Source organism: Podarcis liolepis (assembly GCF_965112155.1).
Source record: "Podarcis liolepis genome assembly, chromosome: 6".
Taxonomy (NCBI): Eukaryota; Metazoa; Chordata; class Lepidosauria; order Squamata; family Lacertidae; genus Podarcis; species Podarcis liolepis.
In genome coordinates, this window is record NC_139559.1 from 59352466 (window position 1) to 59361887 (window position 9422).

General features: G+C 41.2%; 1 protein-coding gene across 1 annotated transcript in view; it reads right to left on the reverse strand.

The window, feature by feature from the left end:
* Positions 1–8671, reverse strand: part of DAB1 (DAB adaptor protein 1) — a 573658-nt gene extending 564987 nt beyond the window's left edge. The window contains exons 1-4 of the mRNA XM_083510312.1: positions 6740–8671; positions 6167–6325; positions 2192–2290; positions 1904–1987 (exon numbers count right to left, since the gene is read on the reverse strand). The gene's annotated coding sequence lies outside the window, so the exon portion shown is untranslated. The remainder of the gene's footprint in view (positions 1–1903; positions 1988–2191; positions 2291–6166; positions 6326–6739) is intronic.
* Between the last annotated feature and the right edge of the window lie 751 nt (positions 8672–9422).

Consider the following 9422-nt stretch of genomic DNA (forward strand, 5'->3'; position numbering starts at 1 on the left):
GCCAGCAGGAAACATTTTTGCATGTGGAAGAACTCATATTGCCATGCCAAAAAAATGCATGGATAGAGCATGCATGTCAGAAAGGCGTTGCAGTTAAACATTCTGATCCTGACAACTTCACACATCAGCTTGCCAGCAAGTGTGTCTTCCTTTCTATATCCTTATTTTTGTACAGGAGATGTTGACAGAAAACAATAATAAAGTAAGAACTTCCATAGGTGCCAGACCTATTGTTGTTGCATTAAGGGAGGCATCCAAAGCCCTGACTAGGAACAGTGGGATGGAGTGGAGTCACCACTGCACCTGAAGCCCTACTGCATGTGCCAGCCAGGAAGGAAGAGTTGGTGGTCATTTGATTCCCTTTCTGGCTGTATCAGCTGCATGCTGATATAGTAGACGGCCTCAAATTAGGTCCAGCACCAGTAAATAGACCAATCTTGGATCCGTATGATCCAATGGCAGCCTTCCTCCACCCTCATCCTTCCCCTGTAATGCCCCGTTTTCAGTCCTGATGATGGCTATTGCCTGTGGGAGCACCATCAGTGGTAGTGTACACTTTCAGCAACTACAGCAAGGGCCGTCACCAGTGTTTAGTCCCACTGCAGAGGAGCCCAGAGGGACTCAGAGGAGGGACATCTCTGCTTCATCCTATCCTCCCCACAACAGTGCAGATAAGGGTTTAGGATTGCTCTGCACCAGTGAATGGTAAGTGGGTATGGGTAGTCCATACTGAAGTCTTTGCTCAGTCATGATGTCAATTTAGGCTAATTGGATTGCTTTGGAATATGCTGTTTGTTTATAAGCTAATCGTGCAGGCATAATTCAGGAAAAGCTACTCATGGCTGTGTCCCATTGAAATCAACGGAATGCTAAATCAAACATGACTTCAAGCTCATCAGGACTCCAGTATTTTATGTGTGATGGACTAGTCTGACTGAGCTGCACCTCTTGACTTGGGAGTTTTGACAGGACTTGCTTTCATGTGGTTTCTTGTCACTCAAACTGAATGGCACTGATAAGACTCAAACCCTAAGACAAATATGGTCTGTAAAATGTCATTGGAGGTCTATCACAAATCTGGAATGCTAAGTCAGGCTTTGCCACCTGGTAATTCCAAACCTACTGTTACTCTGTCCCCATGTTAAGAGAGTAGGATTGTCACAAACATTTACCTTTCTTGGAAGTGGAAAAGATGAAGGGTGTTTCAGCCTAATTAATTAAGGTGGGGGGGTGGGGGGGAAGTCCTAAAGAAATTGTAATGCATTGAAATCCTGGGAAGTTAAGGACTAGTGAGACCTTGCAGAACTTCATAACAGGTGCTCAGAAAACATGCAGGATTTCTCTCTAAGTCCCAGGCTAGTTGACCACACAGTCATTTTCTCCAACTGGTGGTGAGGCCTTTGGGGTAAAGGAACACTTCTAAGGAAATATATGGGGTATGGTGTTTCCTGTGCTATTCTTCGGCACATTTCCATCTGTAGAGAGGCATGCCAGGTGAAGCAGTTTTGTTGCTGATTCCTATCTCTATTTCTGCTGATGGCATATTTTGCTGTAACATCCCCACTGGAACAATTACATGCATGATCTCCTTCCCACTCTACTCTATTGCCCTCCTCTAATAAAAATGTTTGTAAATATTCATTGTCTCAGAATGAACAAAGATTTTCAGTTGGCACTTGTGAAGAGTAAGCTTTGCCCCCCCCCCCCCCGGTTTTTGTTTTCCATTGGATGAGCAGATCATCTTTAATACCTCTAAGTAACAGTCTACAAGTTATATTCAAAAAGCCATATTTTTGCACATTATGGGAAAGTAAATCCTCAGCAGATAATATTCTAACCCTCTTTGATCCCATGTCACCATCTTTGCCTGTAGGAAAATGAAAACAATATTAGCTTCATTTACTGTAGATGCTTCTTCCCGTGACCATTTAGATTTGCCTAATTACTTGCTCCTCCCTTCCTTCTTCCTGGGCAGGTGGAGCAACATCTGTGAACATAAGATGGATGCTGTCAGTAACAAATGACTCCTTGTGATCAGTTCACGTTTTCCTTAGTGCTCCTTGCACAGATCAGAACTGAATACAAAGTAAGAGAAACATTAATTAGTGCCCATCCAACAGCAACTTGACAGGGCTATGATTTAGCTATAAATACGTCTGTTGAATTGCAATTCAATATTTGAGTTCCTTACTTTTCTTTCATTGTACCAAATTGATTGGGGAGAATAATAAAGTCTCGTCGAAGGATGCGGAGAGCAGGGGGAATAATGAAGCCTCTTTTCCTGTCACTCCTACATTTTAAAAAAGGAAAAGAAATCTCTTGACTGTGACTGTCATGACATCATCTACTGACATACAAATTGCTTAGTGATTTGAAAAGAAAGACATATTTGTAAACAAGCCACCTACTTGATACTTCGATTCATAAAGATAAGACATAGTCTATTCATTTTCCTTGAAAAAAATCTAAATAAACCTTTTCCCTATGTCAGCTCTCCTGTAATGTTAGAATATTAGAACAATCCTTATACAGTATATATGCATGAATGTGGGTAGATACTACCATGAAGACACATGGCACTTTGCACAGGTTTAAAAGCAAAAAAACCAAAACCCAACAACAATAAAAATGAACAATTTCCTACTCAAGGAACTTGGGAAACTTGTCTTCTGTTGAAAACCCTATAGCTTGGCTAAGCCTTTAGCAACAGATTCACCCTAGTTTCTAGTAAACAACAAATAAGTGTTGTGCAAAGAAGAGAGGGAGAGTGGTTTCCGTCTTCCATACCAGGGCTGACCAGTTGATGAGATGAGGTAAGGCAGTTGCCACAGGTGGCAGACCCAGCCTCCTCCATGCCTGCCCATGGCCTCCTCATCTATGCTTGCCTGACACCTTAGCCTCCTCCAAACTGCCCATTACCACCATGTCTTTAGTGTTGGGGGAGGCTGTGGGGGCAGAGGCAGGGATGGGCTGTGGAACAACAGGAGTCGACAGCCAGTGGTGGAGGAAGCTGCTCAGGTTCCTGGGGTGGCATGCCCAGACACAGGGCGAGCTGCCCAGAGGGGTGGGGTGCACTGCAGGGCCTCCAGAGTCTGCCTGCTTGCCTCCCACTCAGTCACCCTACGGCTAGGGGAGAGACAGTGGGTGGAACGTTTGGGCAGCGCAGAGCCTGTGTGCACCCAAGCCACCATGTCTCTCCCAGGAGAGATGCATGGCTCGGGTGCGCTGCAGGCCCTGCCGTGAGTGCCACCCGGCATTTTGTCACCCCCCTCAATGGTGACACCCAGGGCGGATCACACCCACCACACACCCCTTCCTTCGCCCCTGTCAACACCATAGGGGGCAACATTTTCTGTTTTGCCTGAAGTGGCTAAACATCCTGGGCTGGCCCTATTCTGCACTATTGAAAGCAAGGAGACAAACAAACGTAACATTTAAGTGTAGTAGAAGTGCTTTCGAACATACATCCACAAGATGCTAATGCATTCATTTTCAGAGCAGAGAATGTCACTTCGTTTTTTAAAATGTATAGACCGTTTTTCAAACAAAATGCTTTCCAAAGCATTTTACAGAAATAGACACCAAGAAATAAAGCATAATAAACTTTTAAAACCCATAGAAGCCTCCTGATGCTGCTGGCATGGAGCAGACACTGTCACCATCTTTAAGTCTCTTTTATTTAAGGGCCAGAATGAGAGACAACCTTGATTCAAAACCTTCCTTAGCATGGCTACATCTTTATGAAATATACATTAAATTGAGCTCCTACTGTTCATTCAAGCACATAGGTTCATCTCTGACTTCACTGCTGATTATGCCCACTGCTTAAATGTTTTCTGCCCACTTTGAAGCCACATAGAACCCCATTTTGCACCACTTTGGGCTTCCAGGCTGCAAGTAGGCAACTAGAGTGAGAACACTTGTGCAGCAGCAAAGCTCATTAAGTTTTTGTCAGTTTTGTCACTTGAGAAAAAGTGCTTTAGACCTTTGGTTTGCTTGAAACCTCATAGATCTCAGATTACTTTCTTCTGCTTAGAAGAGATTGTGGGGCTGCACAAGATAGCTTCCTATTCTAACTGCAGTAAAGGAATTTCGCTCTGTTTGACAGGCTAGATGTTGTTTTACACTTGGAAAGAAACACAACACAGTAACATGAGAAGCTCTGTATTTCCCCTGTTTCTTGTGCACATGCAACCTTATCTGTAAGTTAAAACTTTGTTAACTCTCTTGGCTAACAACACATGATGTTAATTGCGTCACTTGCTATGTTTTGTTTTCTATTCAGTTACAGCCATGACCACAACAATGTTCACTGGAAACACAGTGCATCAGAAGGGGAGGTTACACACAAACACACACAGAAGTTGAGATCAAAACTCTTATTTGACACACTGTATTTAGGCCTAGGGGAGAAAACAGTCCTATAGGGGGCAATATACATTGTGATCATGATGAAAGGAAAGGTTAAACCTTATTTTCCTAATGAACATTGCCCCTTATGCCTGTAATTAAGGTGGAGGAGCACAATACCACATTTGCAAGTGATACCATTAATATAATGTGTAGCTAGACCTATGGAATAAAACATGTTGAAATGGCATTTCTAAATGCATTCAATTAGAATGAATTATGGATAATGGGCTTGATGTGAAGAATAATGGGCACATCTCATCCTGAGTGGAACAGGACATTTTAGATGTTGCTGCACGCAGATTTTACACTGTTGCACCTTAAAATGATTTTCCAGTACCTCACACCCTGTATGGTGAATATTGTCAAGCTGAAAGAAAGTTCACCAGGATAAACATGTGTTCACAACAGATAATGTTTTATTAGAAGCAACCAAAAAGCAACTCAGGGAGTTGTCCTTGTGTCTAGCTGTTTCCAGGCATACGATGTAAATTCTTAAACTGCCTTTTGGAATCTGCCACCTTTAAACTTCAAACACGTTTATTAATATTTTAAAGTCCAATGAAGCTTAACTTTGAAATTCTGTGAGATCAAAATGGCTGGTGATGAAGGAGTACTTTGCTCTATATTTATATATCTTTTCTTTTATCTTTTGGAGTTTATGGTAGCTACTGATTTTCCCTGCACCTTTTATATAAATAAAAAATGGTTTGACAAAGATAATCATTCACTTTTTCAGTCAAAGCTTGCCTGAATATATGCAAAATACCTGGGATTGGATCATAAATGTTTGTCCAATTCTAACAATGGCCCATTGCATAATCAAAAGACACTACTAGAATATCCATGTTGGATATTCTTTTTTATTATTATTAATATTTTATTAAGTTTTATCAATGAAAAAAGATTCAGAAAAAGTACAAAAACAGAGAAATACAAAGTCAAAATACAAAAGTACAAACATTAAACACAAAAAAGAAAAAGGAACAAAAAGAAAAAGTAAAACACATAAAGAAAAAACAAAACTCCCTCTTTTTTTATTTCTCATCTTTATTTAACTTGTTTTCCTGACTTCCTCACGCCTCCCTTTTTTGTATCCCTTTTTAAAAATTGGTTCAGTAAATTCATATCCAATTTAGTTTCTCTATTATCAATCCCATCTTACATTTGACCTTGTTGCTAGAACCCCTTCAATTCATTTCAACATCATCAGCATTCAGAAATTTTACAGTGTTTCTGTAAATAAATTTTAAATTTCCTCCAATCTTCTTCCACCGACTCTTCTCCCTGGTCTCGGATTCTGCCAGTCATTTCCGCCATTTCCATATAGTCTATTAATTGCATTTGCCACTCTTCCAGAGTGGGTAGGTCTTGTGTCTTCCAATGCTTTGCGATAAGAATTCTTGCTGCTGCTGTAGCATACATAAAGAAAGTTCTATCCTTCTTTAACACCGATTGGCCAACTATGCCCAGGAGAAAGGCCTCTGGTTTCTTCAGAAAGGTATATTTAAATACCCTTTTCATTTCATTATAGATCATTTCCCAATTTCTTTACATTTCCAACATTTGTTATCGGGCAAGTGATAGATTTTTGCAAGCTTGACTGGAGTCATGTACCACCCCATGTTGGATATTCTTATCTAGCGTCCATGCTTTCAATGCAACAATCTTTGTCTATAGAGATGGTAACAGATATCTCCATCTGGGGGTCCCAATACATTTTCAGGAGAGTTACACTTTAGAAGGCAAAATGAACCTGGTCTCTCATTTTTAGGGTCCCTAGCTTTGTTTTTCAGTTATATGACAATGAGAAAAGATAACAATAGCAGAATATCATCATTGTGATGCTCTTCACAGTGCCATTTAGAATTCTTAGAGTGGATGGGAGTGATCCAACAGACATTGTGTGCTTGGACTGGATAAAGCACAAAAAGCAGAAAGTAGAAATAAATCAACAGTTCTCAAGGTTGAGGCATGTTAGAAGTGGGATCTATACAAGGACTGGGGCTTTTAAACTTGTTCATAAATAATCTAGAGTTAGAGATAAACAGTGAGATGATCAAGTTTGCTGAAGACCCCTCAAATTGTTCAGCATGGTAAAAACCAAGAAGAATCACAAGGAGCTCCAAAAGGTTCTTTCCAAAGTGAGGGAATGGCAATTATTCTTTGAAAATTATTTAGTGACTGCAGTTAGTGCAGAACACAGTTTCAAGAATAATGTAAACCAGATAATGGGACCATAGACCACCTATTCTGGCCCAGGGGCACTGGCTGCTCATATAGTTACAGGCCCAATTCAAAAATTTGGTCTTAACTTATAAAGCCTTACACTGAGCCTCTTGGGCTTGCTGATCAGGAGGTCGGCAGTTCGAATCTGCATGACGGGGTGAGCTCCCGTTGCTCTGTCCCAGCTTCTGCCAACCTAGCAGTTCAAAAACACACCAGTGCAAGTAAATAAGCAGGTACCGTTGTGGTGGGAAGGTAAACGGCATTTCCGTGTGCTCTGGTTCCGTCACTGTGTTCTGCTGAAATAGAAGAAGTTTAGTCACATAACCCAGAAAGCTGACTGTGAATGAATGGCAGCTCCCTCAGCCCGAAGTGAGATGAGCGCCTCACCCCATAGCCACCTGTGACTGGACTTAACCATCCAGGCATCATTTACCTTTTACCTTTACCTACCTGACACAACGTCTCTCCCACCTTCAACCTCCTCAATGGTGTTTCAATTTTTTGTGTACTTTATATTTTCTGTAAGTCGCCCCGGGCCTTTATTGAAAAAGGCGACTAAGAAATTTAATAAGGAATGATAAACGTTCACACACAAAACCTGCTGACTCCTACTGGAAGCATTAAAAGGAAACACACACAGTGTCTGAAACTTTCAGTGAAAATTCATTTCTTCGTGCCAAGCAAGCAGCAACGAGAATTCTCTTGGGGGAGCTAAACCAATCCGACTGCAAGCACTTTGTTTCTGGCTCCATCACGCCTAATGTCCATAAAAGATCAAGGTTTGCCTTCAGAAGAAAAGCACGTTCAGATTCTGTCCTTGTTACTATGGCAGCTTCACAAAACCAGTTGCACATGGAACATTGTGCTGAATTGTTCTCTTTACTCAAATCGTATTTGGAATAAGGTTAAGAATCAACAGTTATAGGGGCAATTAAGCTGTCAATTAGTGGAGTTTCTTTTCTTTTGCAGAGCATTAAAAGGGGGGGAGAGAGAAGAGAACTGTTTAAGTTTCCTCCGAGTCTCAACTGTGTGAACACTAAATTATGTGCAGTCTATAAAGACCTTTTAGAACAAAGACTCGAAGCGGCCCTTATAAATAATTTAAATGATTTAGATAATTAGATTAGAATGCAATATACTTGTTATCTTTTTTCAATAATTTCAGACATGACTGCATGCTGTAATGCTGCAGTTAATGTCATTTCTTTTTAAAAGCTGGAATGGAGCTGTAGTCAAAGCATTGCTAGCAGTGAGGTGATGAAACGCCTGTAGTAACAAAGTTATCTGAATTTCTCAGTTGTCCAAATATAGCATTCAGATCTCCTTGCCCAGCCTTCCCACTGTGAGCCACCATAGCAACAGAATGGGGTAGGGGTTTCGGACACCACCACCCAGACACAAACATTGAAGGAATGTGTGAGGGATGTCTTAGGGGTATTCAGGCTAACCCTATTTCCTCCATATCCAGCAGCCATACCCCACCTCACTGCATCAACACATTCAGCATACAAAGTAAGAGGCTCTATTGTACTCCCAAAGTATGCATGCAGCGTTCATAAGAAGACCCCTGCCAGATAACACCAAATGCCAATTTTTTTCAGCATCCCATTTCCCCCAGTTACCAACCAGGTGGCTATGAGAATCCCACAACCAGAAAATGTGAGGGCAATCCCTCTCTTCTGTTTTTCCCCAGCAGCAAGTATTATTCAGGGGCATACTGAGGTATATTGAGGTATATTGGGAATGTTCTGCTTTGGGGTGATTAAGTTGTTTTCCCATACCTGTTGCTATGCAATTCTCCTAGCTTCACATAGGGTCAACTGCCTTCCATCTCCTAGTCTATCATCATTTCCTTTCAACACCAAGACTTCCAACCATGACAGCATGCTAAGATGTGTGGCACTTTTGTACTGCTAGCATCCATCCACGAATTACCCAGATCATTTTATTTGTAACCCTGAGCCAGAGTGAAGCTTACATTTCCAGAGATGAAGGATGATAGAGGCAATCTGCTGCACCACATAGTCACTTTCTGAGGGAGAAAAATGCACAAAAACCATTTGAAAAGTCACTACATGCAAAGTGATTTAGACACATTCCTGAGTCAGAACAGGAATCCTTTGTGCGCAGTAGCTGGCTGGGTGCTCCCTTCTGGAAAACCTCCAGAGAAGCTTGCAGTAATACAGCTGGGATGTTGCAAATACATGGATAAGCCATCCAACATCCATTTGCGAGAGGTGCTAATGCAGCGTTACACTGTTCTGAGGTAATCAAATGTCAGCCTGGCAAAAGCTCTGATGTGATCATTAAAAGATGGGCAATGTTCCACAAGTACTCCCAGGATCTCTATCCCTTGGAACTGGGAATAAGTGCATATCGGTTGGAAAGAAAAGAGCAAATAAACTTGCATTTTTAAATCTCTCTGGTCCCCATGGTCTTTAGAAAGGAAGAGTTGGATTCAGCCTGGTTTACACATACCTCATAACGGTTTTGATCAGAAGGTTTGTACATTCAAGGTCACTTCGCAAATGAGTTCCTAGGCATTGTTTTAAATTGCTTATGCTGTTTCAGTGGTTTACTTAGATGGTTGGGCTGGTATAGGAAGCATTAAGAAGCATTTCAGCTCTAAAAACATTAGATATTGGCTTTATTTTGGTGTGGGTTTTGTGTGTCTGTGATAATGATTGTAAGCGGCCTCAAGAAAACTTATGTTTTGAAAGGTGACATTTAGAAATAAATAAAATGTGGTTACAAGAAACACAAAAGATAATGTCAACCATAAA